Source organism: Catharus ustulatus, chromosome 2 (genome assembly GCF_009819885.2).
Source record: "Catharus ustulatus isolate bCatUst1 chromosome 2, bCatUst1.pri.v2, whole genome shotgun sequence".
NCBI classification, from domain to species: domain Eukaryota; kingdom Metazoa; phylum Chordata; class Aves; order Passeriformes; family Turdidae; genus Catharus; species Catharus ustulatus.
The window spans coordinates 47,680,117-47,706,502 of NC_046222.1; the positions used below are offsets into that span (position 1 = coordinate 47,680,117).

The 26,386-nt window shown below is 42.5% G+C and overlaps 1 protein-coding gene across 5 annotated transcripts in view; it reads left to right on the forward strand.

Annotated features, from left to right (window-relative positions):
* The first annotated feature begins 13,106 nt into the window (after nucleotides 1-13,106).
* ZMYM2 (zinc finger MYM-type containing 2) overlaps nucleotides 13,107-26,386 on the forward strand; it is a 92,398-nt gene continuing 79,118 nt past the window's right edge. For 2 of the 5 annotated variants that reach the window (XM_033051426.2, XM_033051430.2), the window contains exons 1-2: nucleotides 13,107-13,263; nucleotides 14,299-14,356. The gene's annotated coding sequence lies outside the window, so the exon portion shown is untranslated. The remainder of the gene's footprint in view (nucleotides 13,264-14,298; nucleotides 14,357-26,386) is intronic. The other 3 variants (XM_033051429.2, XM_033051428.2, XM_033051427.2) reach the window with 2 other exon arrangements.

Below are 26,386 nucleotides of genomic sequence, written 5' to 3' on the forward strand. Positions count from 1 at the left end.
ATGCAGGATGGCTTTCCTGACAGAAGGCCATGAAGGGCTGTTGTCTCTCCTCTGCTGATGGATTCCAGAATAGACCTGTGGGCACCTAAACAACCTAGAACGAAAGACTTTCTCAGAATTATTTCCCATGTGAGTTATAGTACAACTTTAGGAGGAAAAGCTTGATAAGTAGTTCCACTGCAGCAGCCTCTTTTCTTTCTTTCTTTCTTTTTCTTTCTTTCTTTCTTTCTTTCTTTCTTTCTTTCTTTCTTTCTTTCTTTCTTTCTTTCTTTCTTTCTTTCTTTCTTTCTTTCTTTCTTTCTTTCTTTCTTTCTTTCTTTCTTTCTTTCTTTCTTTCTTTCTTTCTTTCTTTCTTTCTTCTTTCTTTCTCTCTTTCTCTCTTTCTCTCTTTCTCTCTCTCTTTCTCTCTTTCTCTCTTTCTTTTTTCTTTCTCTGGTTCTACCAAACATAAGTTTCCCATGGGAGAAATGTTAAGTAAAGTTAGGATTCATACAAACCTATGACCTTCTCAGTACAATGGTGTCTGTCACTACTGATTGGCTTAATGACATCCAAAAGTTGGATGTGTACTCTTAGTAAACCAATTACCCTAAACACTCAGTGGTCATTTCAGTACTAGTCCACAACTTTGGCAAGTACAGCTGTAATATAACTCCCCTACAACCTCTCAATGTTATTCTTTATACATTTAAGGATTGTAATGGTCCTCTTGCCTACAAGACTGTGCTGAAGAATCATATTTCGCTGTGACCCAGTTAGCACTGTCCAGAACAAAGCATCCAGACTCTAAAGATGGTAAAATTTCTTCCCAGCTGATGAGTTTTCATGTAGAAATATTAAAACGTCTATTTGTTACTTGCACTCTCTTACTAAATGATTGTATAATTTTATGAGAGTGACGTGCTTACAGATTAAGAGCATTAATGAAGTGGCTTACGGTAAAACCCAAGGAAGACCTCCAATTGCATTTTATAAATGTCTTACTGGATCACATTTGCTGCTTCTCTATACAGTGGAAAGTGAGTTCTCATCTTTTATGTTTGGGTCCCCACAAAAGTTAAACCAAGAGTTTCTGTAAATTATGGCATCATAAATTTTGCTGCTATTACCAGTAGCCCATCAGGTATAGTGCAAGAAAACTCTGAAACTAATTCCTGTCCCAGTCCCAGACTGTATGAAATACATTATTATACATTAATTTCTGCTCTCTGATTCCCTAGTCATCTCCTGGTGAATGGCTCTTCTTAGTGGGGATTTTCCACTAATTATCTCCAGCCATTTTACATTGTGTGTATTGAAGAGTGTCTTTGTAGAGCAGTTTCTAGCCTCTTTCCTTATAGGTGTGTTTACAGTTTTACTTGTTCCACACTTTTACGCAGTCTTACCAATGTAACTAGAGAGTGAGTCTCATACTTAATTTTTTCAATCAGTAAAATGTATCTGTTGACACTCTTCCATTACATTAAAGATCTCTGTACTGCAGAGAGTTAAAATCTGTGACATTTGGCATTGTTATAAGGGGATTTATCAGAAACAATATTTTAAGTTCAGATGAAACTTTCTCCAGTAGGTTACCTGGTTTTAAGCTTCTTCTTTTATATGCTACATCAAAGTTCTACCTCCTAAAAGACTGAGGGGAGACCTTCTCACAGTGCCAACCTCCTCTCTCTGGTGACCAGTGATAGAAATGAAAGGAATAGCATGAAGCTGTGTCAGGGGAGGTTTGAGTTGGATATTAGGAAAAGGTTCTTCATCCAGAGGGTGGTTGGAGCTGGACATTAGGAAAAGGTTCTTTGCCCATAGAGGGGTTGGGCACTGGAATTGGCTCCCCAGGGAAGTGGTCACAGCACCAAGCCTGACAGAGTTCAAGAATTGTTTGAGCAATGCTCCCAGACACATGGTGTGATTCTTGGGGTTGTCCTGTGCAGTTATTGCAGTAAGTATAAGAAATTTGGAAGAAAATAAACCCCTCGCATTCCAATTAGTCCTTAGAGATCAGAGAGGCTTGGTGTGGCTGAGCTTAATTTCTGATTTATGACCAATTAAGCACTAAAGTCAGGTTCAGTCACATTCAGTAAGAACATTCACAAATCACACATCCAGGAATAATGTAGTTTACCAATTCAACACTCTAAGTCTGGTCACATCAAATAAGAACTTTCACAATCACAGCTTCATTAATAGTGTTGTTTACTGAAATAAAAGGTTATAGATTCTTGTTAAGATTGCTGATAATTGCACTAGACCTGCAAAGTATAAGTGCATAGCTCTGTGTACAAGTGTTCTCAGGTAAGCTCTAATGCAGTCAGAGATTCAAATCTTACCACAGCATTGTCCCTGCTTTGGGGAGAGGAGAGGAGCAAGCCCATTGATTTGTCTTTACAGTATTCTTGTCCTTCCATAATGGAGGATTTCAAAAATCAGTTTTATACTTCTTGAACAAATGGATGAATTACTGCAGTTAAAAATCACTGAATGCCTGTTGCTAGCATCATAGATGTGGGGTGGGGGGATAACTTATTTTCTTATTTTCATACTGGTAGGTGTAGTTTTTAATATATAAAGAAGGGGTTAATAAGGGTCTTTGGTACCTTCATTGAACCAAACTACCCTATCTTGTGGCTGAAAGAAAGACAGCACAGGCTGTGGTACTTCAGTGTGCTCCTCCACATGGCTGAGGCAGCAGTGGTGGCCGTCTGACCTTCACCAGGTCTTTGCTCCCATCACTGTCTCCTCAGAGGAACTGATCTAAGCCAAGGCTTGTTGTGCACAGTGAAGGGGCAGGGAGGCTGAGGGCTGGCACAGAGACGTGGGTGCTCTTCTGCCCTTCACTGAGACAACATCGGGCTGTGGGGCTCTGCTTCAGCCCAGGCACCTTTCAGTTGTTAAGCCTTGCTCAAGCCCAGGTGCAAGATGAGCAAGTGGCCTAGCTTGTGGTTTTGCTGAATCAGCATCTGAATCAATTCTCCACCTCCTCACAGCATCTCTCTATTTTGACAATAACCAGCCAGTCCATTTTCCGCAATGGCCAGGAGTTGGATTCAATGATTCTTGTAGGTCCCTTCTAACTGAAGATACTCTTTTATTCTATTCTATGATTCTACGATTCCTTGTCTAGAAATTAATCAGTATCTAATTGAGTAGAAAAACAAGCCACTTACCTCAGTGGATAAACTGTTCTCCAGCAGAAAGTGACTTTGGGCTGGGTAGGTTGTTTTGATAATATGGTTAAGGTTAGGCATCTTGAAATCTCAAATCTTTAAAATGTGACATATTGTTAACCAAAAGCCATGGGGCAGAGCTCATAGAAATCCAAAAGAAACCTTGAAACCAATGTATTTAACAACTATAATCCATGGCAATATATGCAACCTGTTGTTTCCTACCTCTCTCCCTCTTGATTTCTATTCTATTCTATATTGACCTATATTCGCAAAAGTGATAAGATGGAGGCTGAGAGAATATTCCAGAAGTGTCGCTGTACTGCTGTCTTCTGCTGTTCTCTAAATATCCACCACTGGCCACTGTGAGAAATGGGATCTTGTGCAAAACAAACCGTTGCTTTGACTGCTTTTTTGTTTCCTGTAAGTTTGAAAATTCTCTGTTTGCACAAGTTAGCTTGTGATTGATAAGTTCTTGATTACATACATACTGATATGCTCCAGTCTGAGGTCCAAACTGCCATTATTCCTAAACAGCTTGCTACAATGCCAAGAACTGAGAGCAGGGAAGCAGTGCTGGAATACATAAATGTGAGAAGATATGCTTGAAGGGACTGAGTGATTACTGAGATAAGGAAAGAATGGGACCTGGAACAATGTTTCAAAGAAATAGGGGATTAGGATATAAGCCTCAAATGTGCCAGGATGTGCATCTTCAAACTGGAAGTTAAGATATGAGAAAATGGAAGACTGAGACATAGGCTGCAGTGCAGGTAGTGGTGCAAAAGAAAACGGAATGGTTCTTCTGGTTCTTATGGCTCTTTTGCACACAGCTCAGGATCCAGGATTCTGGAGTTAGCTGGTAGAGACAACCTAACATTTTAGCTTTTGTCTCCCAAATGATCAAGCCACACTGAATTCACAGATTATATTTTTCTCCTGTTTTCATTTGCTATTGGCTTATGTCACCAGAATTTGTTCGACAAACTTGATAGTTTCAAACTTTCTGGATGAGCCGCAGGGATATAAATTTGGTTTAACAAGACAGAATTTCTGATGGCTGTTTTCTGGATTAGTTAGCTCCTAAAAGTAATTTTGGAACTTTTAAGAATACAGACATTGAAACATTCATAAAATAGAGAACACTCAAACTCAGGTTACTTGTGAAAATTTAATTCAAACTCCTAGAAGATAGAGTCTTTTATCTGTAAGTGATCAAATTCTGTTTGAACCACAGGCCATTCCTTACTTATTTCAGTACACAAGATATCTAGTGTTCAGAGTAAGAAGACAACATGAAGTAGCCTGCTGATTGTATGACTCTTTGTATTTACTTTTTCTAGTACAAAAGCTACACAGTACAGTGACTGAGGCACCTGGTCTCATGAAGAAAAAGTGTATTCTTTGGACAGAAGAATATGTCCTGAGCAACTGGATTATCTCCTTGTTTCAATAGATCCTGTGAGAGGCTGAATCTCGTTTAATTCAGTTTTTGAGCAGGTGATGAGAAAAAGGTATTTTTCACTATCTGGGCACCCAGCCTCATGCTGTGAAGACTTCTCAACTGCAAACAAAGTTGATGTCAGATGTGATTGCCAAATAAAGTGTAGAAATAAATGTTATATCCTTGACAAACATAGCCATCCAAAACAGGCAGCCAAATAACATATTTTTGACACTAATGGTATGCTCTCTGTGCATAAAAAGGGGATAGATGCATTAATGTTTGCGAAGTTGTCATATGCTAGTGATAGATGTCAAAGGAACTATGGAATCATATAATATCCTGAATTGGACCCCACGACTTCTGACTACACGCAGGACAACTTAAAAGTTAAATCATGTATCTGAGAGTACTGTTCAAACTCTTCTTGAACACCTACAGGCTTGGGGCCACGAGCACTTCCCTGTAGAGCTTCCCTGTAGAGCTTGCTGGACCACCCTCTCAGTGAAGAACATTTTACTATCCAATCTGAATTCATACCAATGCAGCTTGAAGGTGGGATCACAGGGTGGGGATTTTTGAGTCTGAATCACCATAAGATGACAAAGGGGGGACAAGACGCTGCCTGTTGAGCTGAACATAAGCAGTGAGACACAAGGATAGGAGACAGCAGCTCAATGAGCAGGGAGTAGGGAAGGCAGTTCTTAAAAGCCATGTCACAAATTCGTTGTGATTTTCACAGTTGGCCTTTTAGAACTGAAATTGCATGGAGATGTAGGGAATGTTGTACTTCCTAACCTGTAGGCAATAGACTTCCAAAGTTTCTATTGCTTCAGTTACTTTTTCATGTATAACACATTACTTACGATGAGCAAGAATAGTTTAGAACTAAATGAAGAAAAGTTTGTAAAAGAAATTATGGTTTTAGGGTAAGAGCAAAAGATTGAAGGGAAGGTACCTTAAGAAAAAGTAGAAAACTAAAAGGAAATTATGAACCTCTGAAAGACAACAAAAATAAAAAAAAGGCCACAACAGATGCAGCTCTGGGGGTGATGGTGCACTAGTGAGGGGTCTGAAATTAAGGATAAAGCACTTTTAATACAAACAAGGACAAAAACTGTTCATGTGAAAAAGAGGCTGCACCATGATGACATGTTTAAAGAGAAAGAATTTAGGTTTTCAGGTCACAAGTCAAAGTCCAAGACCGTATTCTTTTTAAAGGAAGAAATGGTCAGATCAGTCAGGAGTCTTATGAGAGCATCATCACAAAATCTTCTCTTTTGCAAGGCTCTCTGCAAGACATATTCTGAGAAGGGACTCTGGTATTTAGAATGTTCACCCATCCATCTTACAGTTTAACAAAGCCATCATGGAAAGGTGCTCTAGTAAATGCCCTGAGTTCTTCCCTAACTAATTTTTCCAAATGGCCTTTTAGAATATGAAAGAGCAGTGCATTAATCCAACCTGACGGTCCTGTTGACTATGGTACAGTTCTCATCCAACAGGAAAGGACAAGTTGCCTAAAAAAGGAACTTTGTTAATTCCTAGAACAGGCTCAAACACTAAATGAAACTGGAGAAAAACGGCTTTGCTTTGAAAATAAAAAAGTTCACAAAAAATTACGGTTTTTTTCCAGTTTTTGTCTATGAAGCACATGTCAAAATATTGCCAAACTATCATCACAATGATTTGCACTAAGAGAATCTTACTATGATTTTTAATAATTTGATTTTAAAATTAAATTTACTACAATAAATATATTCAAGAATGTTTTAAAAATTGACCAAATTTAAACATTATGAAATAAAATTAATATTTTGCAAGTTTGGTTTTTTTCTCTCAGACAGTGCTAATAACCAATTAAAAACTACATTGTGGATCTTTCTGAGATAAAGCAGAAGTCAGGTCATCAGCCAAAAACTACTCATTCCTTTATATACATGTAGCACTATTCAATTTCTGCAGACTAGTAGTGCTGTTTCAAAAACAGGATACACATTATTCTCCCGTGCTTCCCACTGCATCCTCTTATCAGGCACTATCACTCATCTGATTGAACATGAAGAAAGATCAACGTGTTGGTCCAACTGTAATTGGCCAATTTTTAGCTGCAAGAATGCTCATGTCACCATAGAAATGTGACATTAATTTATAGCTAGTCACTGAGAAGAGGACAGGACAGCTACTTTTGGCAGCAGCTTTATCATGCAGCAACTTGCCTGTGGTGAAACCATGGAGCCTGATCTTATTCAGGTTCTTCAGTATGAGAAATACCAGGATAAAAAAAGGAATATCATAAGACAGATTTAATGGAAAGAAAGAAAGGTGAAGGTGCACAGAAGCTCTTCTGTTCTGCACTGTTCTTACACACCCCACAGGAGGAAATCTTCAACCTCTTCAGTAGAAAGATCTTGTTTAGGAATCTAGAAAAGGTTTAACTTACCAAATCCAGTACTTGATTAATACTTGTGATCAAATAGTTTTTGAGATCCACAAGCGAAAATCTAGAAATAGGATTTAGAAAGAATATGGAATTTTCCTTATATATAGGAATACATACACAGATGCTGCTCCAAAGATAGGTTATGGTAAGATGAGAAGCTAGGTTCATGCAACAACTCCCTCCTGCTGAAATGGAGTCATTCTCTCCTTCAGGCTGCACACTCTTCTGTGCTGTCTTTGTGGGGGCTTTGGTACCTGGCTGACACATAAGTCTCTTCAACTCACTAAGGTGGCAAAAAGCTGTTCGCTTTTTTTTTTACTTAATTGATTTAGTAGGTTGGAGAACAAATGTCATTAATGGTGGCAGGGCCCCAAAAATAGCTGAATGTCATAGCTGACAGCTTTTCTCAGCAAAATGTCACTAAACCAACATGAAATCATGCTATTTTAGACTTGGACTTACAGTTTGAGGACAGGACAGTATAGAAAAACTGGTTGGTAGAAAATTATCCTAAAAGTTGATGTTGTGTAAATTCTATGGAAAGAAGACAAAAGCAGGTCTGTATCTAAACCCCTTGATTTCATAAGGCAAATTTTGGTAAGCTATGACCTATTTAATCAAGTCAACTGAATGGAGGAGATCAGAAGCTCAAAATTTAAATTATTTGCCCTTTCTTAAAGGGGCAGGTGCTAAGACAGTTCATTAAAAGGATCATTAAGTAGAGTGTTTTTGAGCAAAGAGGAGTTTTGCTACACACTGAGAATCACAGAGACAAGATGATACTTTCCAGAGCAGAATGAAGGAAATGGTAGCAGGTAGTATAAAACATGAGAGTACCAAAAGGAACAGTGTCTTCTAGTAGATTCCTTTGGGAGTTATTCTTGGATTGATCTTATTGTTCGGTAAAGAAGAGAAAAATAAATTTACTGCAGTGGCTGGCTTCACAAAACTAGGCAGCATCATCAACAGAGCTGCAGTGGGATGTCATATGGAAAAACAATGAATGAACTTGTTGATTGAACTAATGGAAACAAAACAAACTGCTGTAATACAAAATGCAAGGTCATGCACTTGGAGGCTAACAACAATTTTGCTGTTAATGGAGAACTTTCCCAGTAACTTAGTGGTAGAAAAGAACATAGGTAGCAGTAGAATAGATGGTGGTTATATAATGTACTTATGCAAAAAGGCAACTACACACCCAAGACAGTAATATTTAATGGAGATATGGAAATATTGATCTACTGTACAATGTAATAATTTAGCCTAAAATGGATTATTATGGGAATTTAAGCTCACATTCAGACAGATGAACTCAGACTGGGATCAGTAGCAATAAAGCCTAGTAGAATGACCAGTGGACTGAAGATCTGTTGAGCAAGAAGAGACTAAAAAAATCTGTATTTAGTCTAGCAAAAGGAAGGCTGAGAGGGAATATGATGGCTGTCTATAAATATATCAGGGCTAAACACCAGGGAGGGAGAAGAGCTATTTAAGCCAAAGGATGAATATTGGCACAAAAACAAATGAATTCTTGAATAAATTTAGTCTGAAAATTAGAAGTAGGTTTATAAGCACTAAAACAATGAAGTTCTGGAATAGATTTGCAACAGAAGTAGGGGGTAAACATATCAGGCTACCATTAAGATGGGGCTTGAAAAGTTTTTGCAAGGGATTATATGACACAGTTTCCTCTAATAGCAAGACAGTGGACTCAGTGACCTAGGAAGTCTCTTTTAGTTTTAGGATCCTACCTTCTGTTTTGTAATACCATTTCTCCATTAAGACAAGAGATTTATCCAGCTAAAAGCCTCAAATGTTTAAAATATAATAAAAATTACTTTGCAAGTATAGATTACGTGGATTATTGCAAATGCTCTTAAAATTATTTCAGAAGAACAACTGGTAAGTTTTACATTTTTATTCTTTCAGTATGGGAATGTCTTCTATGGGGAAGTTGCCCAGATCAGAATGTAAGTTGTTATTTACTGTTCCAAAACTTAAAATGGGATGTGGCGTAAAGGTCATTTGAAGGCATATTATGCAATGAATTATAATCTTATAGGATAGAATATATTGGTTCCTTATTTAACCTTTAGAAAGATCACATTTGGTTAAATAAACTGCAAATCAAACAGTTGAATACAATCTGCTTATAGATACATAGTGATTGATTTATAAATATTACAAAATGTATATGTAGTTCAACAATCATAGTGAAATCCACAGGTAATGTTCTGTGCAAAGCATTTTTTTCTTTTGTAATTTAAAAAAATTCTATGTTCTTTTATGTAGAATACAAACACACAGATATGGTATCACGGAATCACAGATTGATTTGGGTTGGAAGGGGACCTTGAAGACCACCTGGTTCCAATCCCTGTAGAATGGGCAGGAACAGCTTTCATAGACGAGGCTGCTCAAAGCCCCATTGAAGCTGGCCTTGAACATGGCCCAGAGATGGGGCATCTGCAGCTTCCCTGAGCAACCTGTTCCAGAGCCTCACCACCCTCGTAGTGAAGAGCTTTTTCCTAAGTATCTTTTCATTAAGAGCTTTAGTCTACAAAGAGTAGCTGCTTTTCCTGATGATACTTAAAAATCAGAACACCGATAGAAGTATTAGATAACAAGAACCAAAGTGATGAAGTTGTTACTGATCATAGGTGTTTTAAGATTCTGCTTTCTTTTGTTTTTGTGTTTTTAATTTGTTTTCCATCCACTACTTCTTTCATCTACTTCCATCTACTACTACTTCTACTTCCATCTACTATTTCTTGAAGTTGTGTTGAGCAAACACTAGTAGACCAGAATTCCATTATGCCATGACTACTAGAACACATGTTCCATCAACCTATAGAGTTTGTTCACATCTTTCTTCTTTGTGATGGCTGAGAGGGACTGAGGATAGGTAGATAAAAAAATACGATTAAGGACAGAAAAGAAAGAGAAATAATGGAAGAAATGGTAGAGGAAAAAAGAAAATTTGTTCTAAGCCTGGAACAAATGCTGCTATTCTTTACCATAGATAAATAATGATGACAGCAGGAGGTGGCTTTAAACTGTATTCATCCTGTTCTTACAATATGATATGCATCACTTGAAGGTTGGCTTGGTAAGGACTTTTAAGATTTCTGCTCAAACACAAACTTTTCAAAATATATCAGATTACTCCTTCTCAGTTCAAATAGTTGATGGTTTTTTGAGAAAATATTCCTCCCTTACATTCCTCCCAACTTCTTGTAAGTTGATGAACAAACTATTGGCTCAGCTTTGTTGAATTTATCTACTCCCAGACAATACATTTGACATTTTCTAGTAAGGTTACTGATATGAGGTCTGTCCATGAAAGCAGTGGTATGGAGCCTATAAATAGACATGCTTCAGTTCTCTGGTGTTCATGAAGAGATTTTGCTGCTTAGCATTTGAGGTAATGCTCTTTTGAACCATAAAAATAAATACTCTATATGAATTATTCTTAAAACATATTTCTAGATTTTATTTATTTTATTATATAAAATATATTTATATTTATTATTCTTAAATCTCAATTATACCTGGTTCTATAGGGGAAGAGGAATTTACATGGGTACCTGAACTTTTTGTCCTTTTTCCTGATGTCAGTTGAAAAAAATAAAGGAAAAATCATGGCATAATTAATTATTTTTGCTTATATTTCAACATATGAATTTAAAACTAAGGTTCCATTAATACAGGGAGACAACAGTCCTCTAAAGTTATAAACTTTAATATACAAAGCACATTTTATACAGTTCCAAAAGTGCAAGCAAAACCATTATATTTGTTTGAGTTGTATAATCTAAAACATTAATATGTAGTTCTATTGCCACATAATAGTCCTAGATGACACTGTTAGGCAATGTCTCTTGCTAGGGCAATGGTAAGATGAAAAGTATTCTCCACCTACTTTTTTAATGACTACTAGAAGTGACAGATTTCTCTTAATGTGTTTTTAATTAGAAAAGCACTTGTTTTCTACCATCCATTGCTAGTGCTTGAGTCCTCTTGAATTTTTTCTGAACTCCATAAGAACTTAAAATGTTTAAGGATAAGCACTGTTGTAGAACAAAAGACACCTTCCTGAGACATATGACTAGGAACGTTAGCAAATACGTAGTATGGAGGACAACTTAAAATGGCTGAGTTTTACCAACCTAGAAGATATTCCAGGCTGGTGATGAAGATGGTCAGGAGCCAGGTGACTTCATGAAGTGAATGGGATTCAGTGTTGAAATTTCAACAGCTTTCTGGTTATGTAATTAGTTTGAAAGCGTGATACTGCAGATCAAATAGATATTAATTTATAGGACAAGTTTGAAACCGTCAAAATGGGTGATGATGCATCTCCATGACACTTTTCTCCTTATCAGTGGTCGTATTAGAGCTGTCTGGCCATCAGCTCACTGCTGCCAGCCCTCAGGGAACTCAGTCCCTCCATACCAAGCAGCCCTCCCAAGATTCGTCTGATGAGCAGTATGTCTTGGGAAAAAAAAAAGCCCCCAAAACCAACAAAACCAAATCCACATTAATTCCACTCAACACACAGTAGCAGTGTCGAATAAGCTTTTGGCTTGAGTTGTTGACTGGAGCCTGTGTCTCCGGGCGCCATCATTAAGAAGAAATTAGATGTATTATTGTGACAATGCACGAGTAGAAAATTTCTTGTCTCTCCCACAGATAAAAATTATTAGCCAAAAACATCAAAGGTAGTGGAGAGAGGAGACAACCCTTCAGTGACTCCTGCGCCGCCCGTGAGGAAGGCTGTCCCTCATGCTGATCCCGCGGGAGGCTCCCGCTCCCGGACTGGAAATGGCGCCAGCCGCTGAAACCCAGCGCCCTGCGCACACAAGAGGCTCTGTCTCCCCGGGGACACTGCTCCGCGTGGTTGACACGGATTGATCCCGGCTAGAGGAGGCAGGGCGGGTATTGCGCTCTCTCTCTCCCTCTTCTGGGCAGAGGAGGATGGGTGGATGGGGCAGAGCGGGACCAGCGCGCCGCTCGGGCGGCTGCGCTGCCCTGGTCTTCGAAGGAGCGGGCCCTGGTGTCATGGCCAGCGCGGGGAAGGAGCCGCGCAAGGGAGGCGCGCATCCTCCATTTTGGCGAAGGGCGGGCGGAGAGTTGGCTCCCGGCGCCTGGCCGGAGCACTCGTCCCCACCCCGCGGCACTGCCGGGGGCACCCGGCTCATTTTCCCGCGGGGAAGCCAAACGGAGGCTGTTCGAATGGACGCCCCGCTGCGCCTCACGTTGGTTCGAATTGGTACCAAGCTCCCCGCAGCAGCTTCCGACAAAATGGAGGACGCCACCAACCACTGCCACCACCAACACCACCACCACCACCTCCTCCTCCAGGAGCCGTGTCGGCGGCTGATATGGCGCCCTCCCCCGCGGCGGGCGGGGGCAGCAAGGCGGCCTCGGCTGAGGAGGCGCTGCTCGGCGGGGCAGGCTGCGGGGACACAGGCCAGGCGCCCTCCCTAGGAGACGTGAACTCTCCCTTTTCCCTTTGGGAACGCTTCCATTACCCATGCTCTGTCCATCATGGGAATGGCCCCGGGTTCAAGCTCTGGTGAGGGGAAGGAAAGAGTGGAGTGGGACCCCTCGGAGAAGCACTGCCAGCCCCTATGGCTCGGCGGCGGGGCACGGAGCGGGAGAGCCCGCGCCCCACGGTCGGAGCGGTGGCGGCCGCAGGGACCGAGCGCACGGCCGGGACGGCCAGCGCACCCTGCCCCCGGCCGGCGGGGCGCAGCCGGCTCGGCGGCAACGAAAACTTCTGCAAGTTGCCGCTGTCAAAGAGCGGCGCGGGGAGCGCCGGCGCAACCCTCGGGCACGGGTAACGAGCCGGTCGGTGGGCAGCGATCCGGGTTCCTCAAACCTGATGGATCAAAGTGGGAAGAACCCCAAGCATGGCCAGGAGGAAGATTGGCAGTTTATAGGGTCAACCGGCTGCGGGCGGCTCTGATGGATGGGCGGCGCACCCACTCGGCTAGCCCAGCGCCAGAGCCCGCCCTCTGGGAAAGCCAATGCCGGGGCAGGGAGGCGGATCTCCCCGAGCTCCCTTGGCCCGGTTCCTCCTCCCCTTCGCCAGCAGCTGCGCTTCGCCCGGGACTGGACCGAGTTAGAGTTGAGGCGCCGGAGGAGTAGCGCAGAGTGCGTGCGTCCCCGGCGGGGGGGGTCCGTGCCCACAGACGGTGGGGAGCCGGGTAAGGCGCGGGTGCGGGGCGCTGCACCTCACCGGGGCGGGCTGGCGAGGGGCTGGCGGCGCTCAGCTGCCCCCAGGGCGGGGATGGGAGAGCAGCCGCCGTGCCTCACAGCTCCCCGGCCGAAGTACCCCGCGGTGCCGCTGCCGTGCCGCCACCTCTGGCGGCGGGGGTGCGGGCGGCACTGGGGGCAGTCCCGCGTACAGGCATCACGCCACGGGGAGGGGGGCGGTGGGGGTAAATGGGGTGCGCCCAGAGGCAGCCCCGAAGGGGGGGCAGGGGCATTTGGGGGAAGGGCCGGGTCTGCTCTAGCGCCTCCTATTTTAACTCTCTCCCTCCCTTCCCCGCCGGGCTCTCGGCTGTTGTTCTGCCCCGGTGCCTCCCCCACCCGCCGCCGTCGCCGCCCCCCCGCGGGTACCTCCCTCCCGTCCTCTCCTCTCCCCTCCCCTGCCCGGCGCTCCGCGGCTTCTGCCGCCGCCGCTGCTCCCCTCCCGTATTGTTCGGCTGGGTCCCTCTAATGGCGGCCAGGAGGCGGTAGTGCTGCTGGCCGACTGCAGGGGGGCAAACCCGAGACCAGGGGCAACTGCCGCGCGAGCGGGCGGGGGGCGCGGGCGCTCGCTCGCTGCCGGGGCGCTGCCGCTGCGGGCCCAGCGGCCCCCCGCGCGCCGGTTCAGGGCTGATAGGGCAAGTTGGCGGCTAACACTCGCTGCTCCACGCCGTGGCTGCCACCGCTGCCTCTGTCCTCCACACTCGCGGTAGAAGCCCCCGGTGCGGCGGCGCCCGGGGAGGGCTCCTCGTCCTTCCTTCCTTCAGCGGGGAAAAGCGGCGTGGGTGTGCCGTGAGGAGTACCCCACCGCCCCTACGGGGGTGGGGGGGGGCAGTGGATTTATTTGTTTGTTTGTTTATTTGAAAGACTGGGATTAAAGGGAAGTGGTGAGTGATGCAGGCAGTACATGCCTTGGCCAAGCGGTGGAAACGCTCCTTGGGGGCGCTGCCTGATCCTCGGTGCCCCGTGTTAACCCCGTGTCTTTCCCTTAGGCTCCAGCCCAGTTTGGTGCAGCCTTGGCAGCGACCAACAAGGAGAGGGAGCTCCATTGTGAGTGCTATTTGTGTGTCTGTTTCTGCCTTTGCTAGACCTGCTTAGAGTGGGCTTCAACCATTCCCCTGGCCTCGTATTCTCCAGCCAGGGGTGGAATGAGGTCCTTCCCGGGCTGGGTGGGGAAATTCCAGGATCCAGCGGCTGCTGCCCTGGGGCGAAACCCCAGTAATGGCTGTGAGGCGGCTCCTCCTCGGGGTGGGCGCTGCTGCTGCAGACATCGCTCCTGCAATACCAACTCCGGCAGGCAGACGACGGGCTGCTGCCGCTGCTCACGTTACCCGGCTCAGGAGGGAGGAGGAGGAGGGCATATTTCGGGTGCCCTCTAGAGTTCTGGAGCGTGTATGAAAATCCGTGACAAGACACCTTCAGCCATCTTGAATTCCCCCCCCATTGCTCGAATCACGTGCCCCGCGTATCATCTCGAATCTGAGAAGAGGCATGGGAGGTTTAAAATCAACCAGCAGTTCGCGATGGAGAAGCGCACTCCATCGTCTCTTTGTGCATTCAGATTGGTTCTTTACACCCGCAGATTTGTTTGGGTGGTTTTGTTGGGTTCCTTGGCTGGGCTTCTGAGCCATGCGCTTTGCCCCTTCCCCAAAAAGCTGGATGACACTGGGGAAACCCACGGGTTCTCAGTAGCGAGCATTTTTGGTGTTTTGTCTGCGTGGAATTTTGAGAGCAGATTTTGATCTTTGTTGGGTGTTAGGTTGGCTAAGGAGAGGCTGATTGCCAATCCCTGTGGTTAGGGCTGGGTTGTAACTTGACTCTAGTTTCTGCCGTTGTTTAATTTTGGGGCTGTTTTTTAGCTGCGTGGGGGATTCGGAAATGGCCAAGTGGTGCGGCGAAGGAGCAGGCGAGGCTGCGGGCGCCCGGGGACAGGCTCGGAGCTGCGGCGGCGGGCCCGGGCGCGGTGCTGGGGCTGTGCCGCCAGAGGCGCCGGCGGGCAGCGCGGCGGCTCCGCTGGGAGCCAGCAGCCCGAGAACAAAACAAAAAGCGCTCAGCGCCTGTCTTGCCTTCTGGGTCCCTCGCTTGGGTACACCACGGATTCAGGTCTTGTAGTCTTCCCCACCACTCGTATCTTGAGGGTTCTTTTTCCCCTTTATTTCTGTCCCTTGCTGTGTTACGTGGTAGATGTTACAGATTCGCAAAGCTTGCAACTTTCTTTGTCACTTTTTGGTGGCTTACATATACAAAGAATGAGTGGTTCGCTACAAAACCTCGCTGCTTAGGATGAGGACATCAGATCTGTATTTATTCTGAGCACCTAAAATTAGGAACCACATCAAAGACTTGTAAGAGTTTGCATGGCAGGTTATCATTAATAAAGTGGTCTGCTCCAACCCTTGACTTGATACAGCAGTTTAAAATTTTTAGTAGTAATTTTTTAACTCTTACCATATCTTGGATGCAAGGCTACAATCTAATTTTACTTCTGATTCATTATGCATTCCAGTCTAACAGCTGTTCTGTTTTTTCTGATGATCCTTCATGTAAAAAAAAGTTACTTCTAGGTGCAATCAAGGCAAATAATGCTTTGGAAGGAGGGGAACTGTTGTGTTCTGAAGCTGGTTTGACAAAACTTATTGCAGCTTTGTGTGGCTTCTTATGAAAAGATGAGAATACTGCTAAGAACAGCCATATAGCTAAGATTCAGTAAACCTTACTAAGACTCAGTAAGCGTCTTGCACAAAAGCATCCTGGTGGGTGGCACATTGTCCTCCTCCAGCTGTGATGATGGTGCTGCAGCCTTCTTATGGCACGTGATAGAACCATGCTGTTCTGGGAGGGAATGTATTTGGTGCTTAGTGCTGCAAGGTCATCTCTAGGAACCAAACTCATCAACCACATTATTAGGTGGTTAAACTAAGTAACTTGTTTTAATAGAAAACAGTCTTAATTAGAGCAATAAATTCAGTTTATTATCTACTAAATTTGCTTTATATTGTTGTTATTAATCCTCTTTGACCTCAAATATATATGATTGTATTTTACTGTTGCTTACTCTGTAGTAACATGCTAAGAGGGATTTGCATCAGCAAGAATGTCAAAGTGGCAGTAAAAAAGTGAAAGCAAGTTTCTTTGTCTTTTATAGAGCTTGTTCAGGTATGCAGAGGGATGTGGTACAAGGCTGGTTCTATGTCTCTGAGGTTTTTGCTGAGATTGTTTGGGTTGGGTTTTGGTTTTTTTGGTCCTGCAGCATCACGAATTATGTTGTGTTTTTTGAGAAGATTTCATTTTGGTTTTGAGGACTAAGTACAGAATTACTGAAGTTCTGTCAGTTGTCTGAGTTTGCACTCAGTTGATACACCCGGCAACAAAAGAGGAGTTCCTGTTACGGACTCGAATCAAGATTTGTTACTAATGGAAAATTCTCTGTTCGTGGAGAACTATGTATTTTTTCTGTCACAAGTAGCAGTGAGCTCAACCGATTTGTGGAAAGAGATTGAAATTTGAAGTTCTCAAGAATTCAAAAGACTACTCATGTATCCCATCTGAGAAGTTTCAGGTTATATTTGCCTCTTGAGGGCCTTAAAAGACCCCTGTGTTGCAGTGGAGTTTTGTGTCCACTGAAATTGTGTTTAACTCCACAGCTGAAAGTGTTCTTTTCAACTTCTTACTTTGTTTCAGTGATTTAATCTTAGTTGTTGAAAGCTTTGTGTACCTAACTAGGTTGCTTACACATTAAAGTTCAGACGAAACTTAGCTTATCTTCCATTTTTATAGTTTGCCCTATGTACTGCTGGCAGATGTGGCTGGCAATAGATGTCAACTTGATGTATGAACGATTTAATCAGTTTAGATCCTACTACTTACATTAGTCATTTTGGACCAAGATTTACAAGTTCGTCAGATAGCATTTTGTACTTCTAAGAGAAATTTTTGGTAGGAAGAAGTGTGAGACTTCTGGGATGCAGTTGCATGTTGTGGCCTCTTCAGTTAGGACTTTCACGATATTGATTTTTATATAATAGTTTTCCATCTCCACAGTGGATTTCAGCTCCTCCTGTTTGTTGCCCGCACTGTGTGTATTGGTATAAATGCACTTTGTTGAGACTATTCATCCTGCCACCTATTTTGGGAGAGAAGTGCTGATTCATGTGTGACTGACTGTTCTCAGGTGTTTCTGTGGTTTCTAGTGCATGAACAAGCTGTGTGTCTTTGCTGTTGTGTGAATCTCCATCCCTTACCCCTAGTCAGATGGTTAAGCAGCGTTCTTTGCTGCTGTGGTTTGCTTGCTGGAATACAATCCCATGTGTGCCCAGGTGGCCAAGAAGGCCAATGGCATCCTGGCCTGGATCAGCAGTGGTGTGGCGAGCAGGAGCAGGGCAGTGACCTCCCCCTGTGCTGGGCACTGCTGAGGCCACAGCTCCAATCCTGTGCTCAGTTCTGGGCCCCTCACTGCAAGAAAGACATTGAGGGGCTGGAGCGTGTCCAGAGAAGGCAACGGAGCTGGGGAAGGGTCTGGGGCACAAGTGCTGTGAGGGGCAGCTGAGGGTGCTGGATGTGTTTAGCCTGGAGAAAAGGAGGCTCAGGGGGGACCTCATCACTCCACAGCTGCCTGAAAGGAGGGGGTGGCGAGGTGGGGTCAGCCTCTTCCCCCAGGTAACAAGTGACAGGGACAAGATGGCATCAACTTGCACCAGGGGAGGTTTAGATTGGGTATTTGGGAAAGTTTTTTCACTGGAAGGGTTGTCAAGCATAGAAACGTGCTACCCAGGAAAGTGATGGAGTTGCCATCCCTGGAAGTAATTAAAAGGTAGGTGTGTGTGTGAAACTTAGGGACATTGTTTAATGGTGAACATGGTGATGCCAGTTTAATGGTTGGACTTGATCTTAAGTGTGTTTTCCAGCCTAAATTATTTTATGATTTCAATGCCAGTTATTTATACTTACATTATTTTGAGAATTTAATGTTTTTCTTTTCCATGAAGTTCCAGGAATTATCAATTTTCTGTGTATTCTGTGAAACTCAATGCCACTGAAGTTCAATAGGAGACACATACACACACACACACACACAAGGAGTTTCATTATATGTATATGTGTATTAGAACATCACCAGTTGCAATAGATGAGAACAGTGACTGTCCTTTATGGGTAGGGTCCGCTTAGGGTTTCTCTTTGCCTTCACCCTGAATTATCTCATGGACTGGACATGTTAATGATGAAAGTTGTTTTCTTGCTTCAGTTTGCTATCAGAACAAAATTATTTCAGTCAATGGTTATAATACAGATTTTATTAGTCCAACATAAGTAAAATCTAGGTTGTTAATTTTTGTGTTCAAGTGACAGTTTTCTGTGACAAGATTTCCACCAACATATTTTTCAAATTGTCCTTGATTCAGAGGGCATTTGTACTTCATAACTTTGTCCTCATGCTTAAATGCTTAGTTTTTGTCCACATTTCCTAAAATTTTGGGATTAGCTTTATTGTGACTTCTTTCTCTGCCCCTTTTCTCACCATCAGCTATTAGAAAATCTCATGGGGATAGCAGGGACTTATCACAGGGGTGGGGTGCAGAAGCAAGTGTTCAGTGATCTGAACTGAGTAGCTGCAATACTGGTTTGAAACACTCAGGCGCTGTCAGTGCTCTTAGCCAGCTGTGCTGAGTGTCATTGGCACAGGAGGATTTTTGATGGATTTGTTTGGTTTTTTAAAAGTTTGTCTGAGATGAGACTACTTAATGGTGTTTGTTGTGCAAAACTGTGTGTTTGGGTCTCTAAAAAATATAATGAGTAATATGTCACTTCTTTATTTAAAAGGTTTATGAACTTCATTGTACAGCTTCTTTAACCCTTGCAAGACTATCAGAATCCTTCAGTTAGCATCACTTAGTAGCTTCCAAAGGCTCTAATACTGACATTTGTGTACCTAGTGCTGTACAGAAGTCTGTTCAGGCATAGTTCCTGCTCATGAGTTTTTACCCCCAACACAGGCTAAGCAGGATGTCATGACAGTTCCACCTTTCCCCCATGGAATAGTTTATACAAAGTACCGTGTATGCTTGGGTACATGCTGCCACTTGGGCACTGATGGGGACAACAGGTACTTAGATATTTGAACTAGAGCTGCTGGTGTAACTTTTGCTGGGCCAGATCTTCAGGAGAGATCAATGGGCATTATGGAAGAGTTGGTGTTTTGTTTATGTTGGTCTCTGCATTTAGTTTCCTCTAATATTTTGCTGTGAAAGATGGCATTGAAGGAGAAAATTATACATGTATGGGTTATGCAAAATTTTGCTAATTGAGGGCTGCTTACACTTCACAGTTAGTCCAAGAAACATGGACATCTTTGTTTGCCTCCTGCAGGCTTTTGTTGGAAGTGTGATGGCATCTTATCTTTCTTTAGGCTCTTCTGTGTAATGCAGCCACACTGAACATTAAAAAATGTTAATTCATTCCAGTTAACTCATAATGCAACTGTGCTTTTTGTTTTCCCCTCTCCTTGAAAATAACCTTGTGAAAACTTTAGTTCTTTTTGGAGTTCCTTTTCCTTAGATCTGTGTAAGATCTTTCCAGCTTCATATTTACTCCTAGTACTACATCAAATTTCTCTAAAAGTAATTTTGTTTATCTCATTCATAAACTTAGTTGTCATGCCTGTATGGATGACCTTCAAGTCTCTCTCTCTCTCCCAGACTTGCTGCCCTCTAAACTAGCTAAATCTGTTTGTGCTTTTGACTTCTCTTTGTGGATGTCTGACATTTAGCTGAGGCTACTATTGCAAAGGAAAGCTCTGTGCTGTTGCTTGTAGAAAGCAGTGTCATGAGATCTTTGGTTCAAGCCCATAATCTAGTCCTGGTTTTAGACACAGCACACACTCTTCTAACAGAGACTAGAATTTTTCCACATAGTAAGTGGTGTCCTAACTGTTAATCAGCAATTACATGTTTGTTATTTATATTATGTACAGTAATTTCACGACTATAAGGCGCGCCCTTTTGACTAAAATTTTCCCCCGAACCCGGAAGTGCGCCTTATAGTCCGGTGCACCTTATCTGATAGACAAAGTTCAGAAATTTGCCTACCCGGAAGTGAGAGCTGCGAGCCGCGGGGGGAGCCGGCAGTGCCATGGCTGCAAGGTGGAGGTGGGGCGGAGCGGCGGCGGGCACGCCCCGGCCCCGTGGAGGTGGGACGGCCCCTCCACAGGCATCCCCTGGCCCCGTGGAGGGGGGCACGGAGGGGCGGCGGCCATAGCTCAGCCCCAGAGAGGCGGCACGGAGGGGCAGTGGGCATGCCCCGGCCCCGGTGAGGTGGCACGGAGCAGTGGCGGACATGCCCCGGCCCCCCCGGGTACAGGCGGGCCCGGGGGCCAGTGGCTGCTGGGTTGAGGCGGGGCCTCGGCCAGCAACCGCGCGGGGTGAGCTGGTAGCGGAGCCTCGCTGCAAAACAAAATTGCACCTTATAGTCCGGTGCGCCTTGTGATCTACAAAGTTGCGAATTTTGCCGACTCCCCAGGGGTGCACCTTATAGTCCGGTGCGCCTTATGGTTGTGAAATTACTGTATGTTAATAAATCACATGAGTACATGATCCATGCATTTGACCTCTGTATTGTGTGGTAACAATTTTTCTTAACAGATGTAGTAAGAGTGATCCTACTCTGTTGATATGGATTCATAATCCTATACCAGAGTGCTTTCCTGGACTTCTCTTTTGACTGTCTGGTCTTTTTGCATTTTATGGTGGTAAAAGCAACAGGTTTTACTTACCTTTAATCTAATGTTGGGATTTAACTGTGACAGGTACTGTGTGTTTTTTGTTGTTTAAGAGATTGTAAGGGCTGTTTAGAAGTGACACCATGGACAGTTAAACAGTTCATTTTCCTGTGATGCTGCTCGTGCTTGGAGAAATTCTACTTGTGCACCCTTTCGAGCAGGCTACTTGGAACCTGTTCATGCAAAAGAAGCTGGATTTAGGAAATGAAGCCTACTGAAAACAAACCCAAACCACCACCTTTCCTGTCACCCTGGGACTCAAACTTACCATCCTTAGAACAAGAACTAATTGTAGCTATTGTTTATGGTGGTGCTGTTTCCTTGTATTCTCATTTTTGTCTCTCTCCATCTGTTGCCCATTCTGTTTAGATTGTGTACGCTTTGAACAGTTGTACTCTCTGTTTGCATGTTTGCACAGTGGCTAGCATGATGTGACCACAGCTCTGGCTCCTGGGAGTCTGTGATAACACTTCAGATCTATGGGTGTGGTATTGGTGTCTTTATTTTTTTTTTTTTTTTTTTTTTTTTTTTTTTTTTTTTTGTGTGTGTGTGGAAAAGGGAAGACCTTGTGTTTTGTTATACCTGACATAATGTCATCATTTTTTTGAGCAGAAATTGATTGTTAATATACCAATATATAAATGTTTAATAATTCTTATTAAGCTGGCAGAATTTATCAGACAGCTTTTGAATTTATAACTAGTGTTTGCACATGTGCATTTTTGGGATTTTGTTTATTATGATTAGTAGTAGTAGTTTTGCTTGTAGTGGTGGTTTTGCTTTTTGAGAAAAATGTTCATTCAGGAAATTATGTCTTGTTCTGGATGGTGATGCCTCATTAGGGAACTCAAGTAGTATCTAGAGAGACCAGGTAAGAAGTCCTTTGTAATCCATGTAATAAAAAAAAAAAAAATCACAATTTAGAAATGAAGGAAAATGGAGAGCACAACAAAAGTGGTTTACTTTTTACCGGAAGCAAAAGTTGGATATTTGCTATCATCACTGTGTTTGACCATCATTATGTATACTTCTGTCCAAAGAATTAACAAATAGAAATTCTGAGATTGTGTATTGTGAAATTCTTTCTGTTGTGTATAGTACAGTAATGATCTAACTAAATTCAGCTTTTTTTTTGTAATTTAAAAGAACCATAAAGTTTGGAGAAGATACACAAGAATTGCTTGGAGGAGTGGAAAACATGCTTTCTATTAACAGACTTCAGAAATTCAGCCTATTCCTCAATTAAAAGAGAATAGATTAGTGTGTGGCTTAATCCTGATCTAGGAGAGACTGTGCGCCTGATAACATGCTAGATAATAGGATGCGCTTACTCCACCTCCCTTTCTATGCCCAGTGTTAAAGGCTGAATTTCTGACTGTCAGTTCTTACCTGAGCAGTACAAAATCAAACAGGGAACATTGTGTAGCTTTTCAGCAGGTACGATAGCTAGGAGTTGGAATAGCTTATTGAGGCATCACTTTCTTCTTTTTGGGCAAAAGTTTTTAGAGGATTTGGAAAAGCTCCCTGCTAGGAAAGTTAATAGATTTTTTTTTTTTTTTTTTAAGGCTCAGAATATACTTCCAGTTGCATACATGGATTCAAAAAACAAAATACTGGTTTAAAACAAATACTACCTTGTATATTTTTCATGGGTTTAAATTTAATGTATAATATCCTTGGTTCTATTACTATTTAAACCAGACTAACTTCGTTTTGTCATGTCCTTTCCTGTTTGTACCAACATCAGCCTTTTCTGTCTTTTTTGATTGTTCTATGTTTTTAATTTTGGGAGTCAGTTTATGTCCATGAATCATCACAGTGAAATTTGGGGTGAGGAGCTGTGTAGGTGTAGAATCTTTGCTCTTGGCTTTTTGTATCGTCTTGGCTCCCATGATGGATGGCTGTTAGAATTCTTAAACAGCTAGGGAGAAAGGGGAAAGGAGTAGGAATTCAAAACCGCAGGAGTCCTGTCCAGGACTAGATGTGCTTTGTAGTTGTGGAACTGTGGCCTTAATGAATATAGTATGCATCTTTCTTAAAAATAAGGCTACCTCATACATTTTAAAAACAGTTGGATAACCTGGAGTCTTGATTGCATAATGTAACTTGCAGTCAGCCAGCCATGCAGCAGCTGCGAAAACCTATCATGCTTGCCTTGCTGACCAGATCTATTCTTGCCTTGGATCCTGTTTACAGGAAACCTTACTTCATATAGAACATGAACTATTTTGTGGCTGGTTTTTGATTCTGATTTTCTTCCACTTCCTTTTTTCTCTCATTTTGTTTGTGGTGATAAGATTTTCTTATACTGTAGCTTCATTGTCTGTTTACTTGGTCCTAGTCTACATGGGTTTCCCTTCTACATATAGTGTAACATTAACTTACTTTATAAAATTCCGTTTTCTTTGTTCTGAATTACTCAATGCATTGAATACTAATCACTGCAGGTATATTGTTCTTTCACAGAAGCTTGTTCTTACTAGGCCAAAAATACTAGGTTGTTAACCAATACTTGGTAATTTCTCAGGGATTAAAAGTCTGGTTGAGGTTATTAGCTGATGTTAGTTGTGGTAAAGCGAAAGCAAATGGTTTTTCTGCCAACTTGTTCATTAATGGATTTTGGCATGACAGTTTTTCTTCTTTCTAAGTACGTGCAAAATATTTTAGAAGCGTCACTCAAAAAGATTAGTGCAATTAGGCACTGTGAACTGGTGTGCCATTAGGCGTGGTGGATACCAGTTACCCACGCAGAGCTACCTGTTCATGGGATGTACATAGGAGTATAGATTGAATGCTACTTTAAAATTAAAATTAAAAAAAACCCCAACCAATTAAGAAGAAGCATTAATGAAGAATAATATTAAAAGTCTGTGTTGATAGTTAAAAAGTGTCTTCATTTCCAGAATGTTTGGGAATAGTACAGTCAGGTGAGCAACAAGTTAAACAGGAATAGTGCGCCTTAGCAGGATGAATGCAAACAGCATACTAGACTGAAATAAGCAAGGTAGCCAGCAGTTTAAGGGAGGTGATTGTTCCAAACTCTCTTGTACTGGGGGAGCACATCTACAGTGTTCAGTCTGGTTTTGGTTCAACTGTGCCCTAGTGAAGGTACCAATATACTGGAGTAAGCCCAGTATAAGGCCATCAGCTTAGAGGGTTAGAACACATAACAAAGAAGGAAAAATTGAGAAAGAGGGGTGTGATCAGTCTAAAGAGAAGGCTGAAGGGAGAGGTTATTGCTGTCTTCAACTAATTAGTGAGAAAATACAGAGAAGACAAAGCCAAGAGCACAAAGCCGTACCTGTTGCTATAGAATGGCAGGTAATGGGCATAAGTAGCAACAAGAGAGAAATTGTGAATAGCTAAGATAATCAAACACTGAAAAATTTTTACTCTTGAGATTTCTTTCCTGTCTCTAGTTGTTTGTTTACATTTGCTTGGTTTATATATGATTGGCTGTACACTGAATTTCTTGTAACTTGATGAATTTGGAAGATTGTGTGCTATTTGTATCTATTGGATGTTCTTGAAATACCAGCAAAAACTAGAGACTTCATAGATTCGAATTCTCAATTAATCTTCATTGCTCCCTGTGGGGCAAGAGTAAGGCATGTTTTTGAAATGTGTGCTGTGACCCATTGACACCAGTGGCCTGTGTTCTATTGCCCAGGCTTGACATCTAAATAAATTTATTGTTCCCGAGTCTGTTTCTGATCTAGCTGTTCAGTATTTGTTTATCCTATTAAGTGTTGCAGTTTTTAAAGTTAAGTTCCATTAAATGACAACTTCACCTCTTTTCATGCTGTATTAGTGCCACTTTATTTTTCAGGATTTTAGATGTCCTTTCCATATCTTTAGCATAGTGTCTCTATTGTTCCTGTACTGTCTTTCTTTTTTCCACTTAGCCATCTTGAGTTCTGTTGCTGTGGTCTAGTGTTGCCTATTTTCTGGCAATAGATACACGTTTGGATCTAAGTAATAGATAAGCTTTTATTGTGGGTCCTTTGTTTCTCTGTCTTGTTTCACCTTTCTATTCCATTTATAATAAAGGACATCATTAAACAGCATCTTGCTGCTTAAGTAATAGATAAAATGTTACACATAATGGTTTTTAAGGCTAGAAATGGTGCTGTGTTCTTGCTGATCAGTTTCTTTCCAAGATTAAGCAGCCATGAAGTACATAGAAAATGTGCAGATAAGGAGAGACATGTCAGTATGGGTGCCCTAAAACAGTTGGTCAACATTATGGATCTTCATAGAATTTAGTTTGTGGTTGACTCTGTATTTTGATTCCATTCGTGTATGCAAGAAAGCATTTCTTAGCATTCATTGAGTAGGAAGACTCAAGGAAAAGAGGCTGTGTTAAGTAAAATTATTCAAATATTCCTGGAAACATCAGTTGGAAAACAGATGTCAGTGTGCACATGTGTTTCGCTGGTTTGAAAGCAAAATCAGTGAGCGACTCCAAGTCAGAAATACAATTTAATGTGGGGGGAAAAAAGTAAAATACATGCAATAGTACAAAACAAAACTGCTGACAGAGTCAGAATACAGCCTCACACCCCACTAGTTAGCCTGGTGGTAGCAGTACAGATGAAGTGGTCTTGTTGAAGTAGTGATCCTGTAGGAAAGGTCTGGTTGCTCTTGTCCTCTGGAAACAGGTAAGGGCCGCTTGATCTGTCCTGAATACCAGATTATATCCAGGTGAGGATGCTTTGCTCCTCCCCCCTGGGCAGAGCGTCCCACAATGGGCTGATGTCATTCTGTGAGTCATGCGGTGGATCCTTGATTGCCCATTAAACAGAAGTGGCTCCGGAGGGAGTTATCTATGAGTCATACAGCAAGGCATTGATGGGCCCATTAACAGGAGATAGTCCGGGGGAAGAAGGCAAGGAAATCACTGGCCCTCCTGGTTTCAACAGTTCATAAAGATGGTGATAGAATACATACTTCTGGGCATGTCGTTGTAACCTGGGACAACGTGTAACAGGTGGTGGCTGCAGTTCAGTTAAGATACTCAGAAGATGTCAAAGTTTGCATGTTTTTGATAAGCTTTAACTGTGTGTAAATAGTTACTCTTGTGAATAAAACCAAAATTGCTGACTTGCTTTAAAATATTTCACTAAGTAGATCTTGCCCTTTTGCTGTTCTTAGTTGCTGTCTCTGATGGATTACAGGTCTTTTGTGTGCTTTTTTGTTGAATTCTTTAAATCTGCGTGGCAAACATATTTTGCATCTTATGTAATGGCTTTTAGTGAGCTAATTTCTTCAATCCATACAACTTCTTTCAAAATCAGAGGAAAGAATTA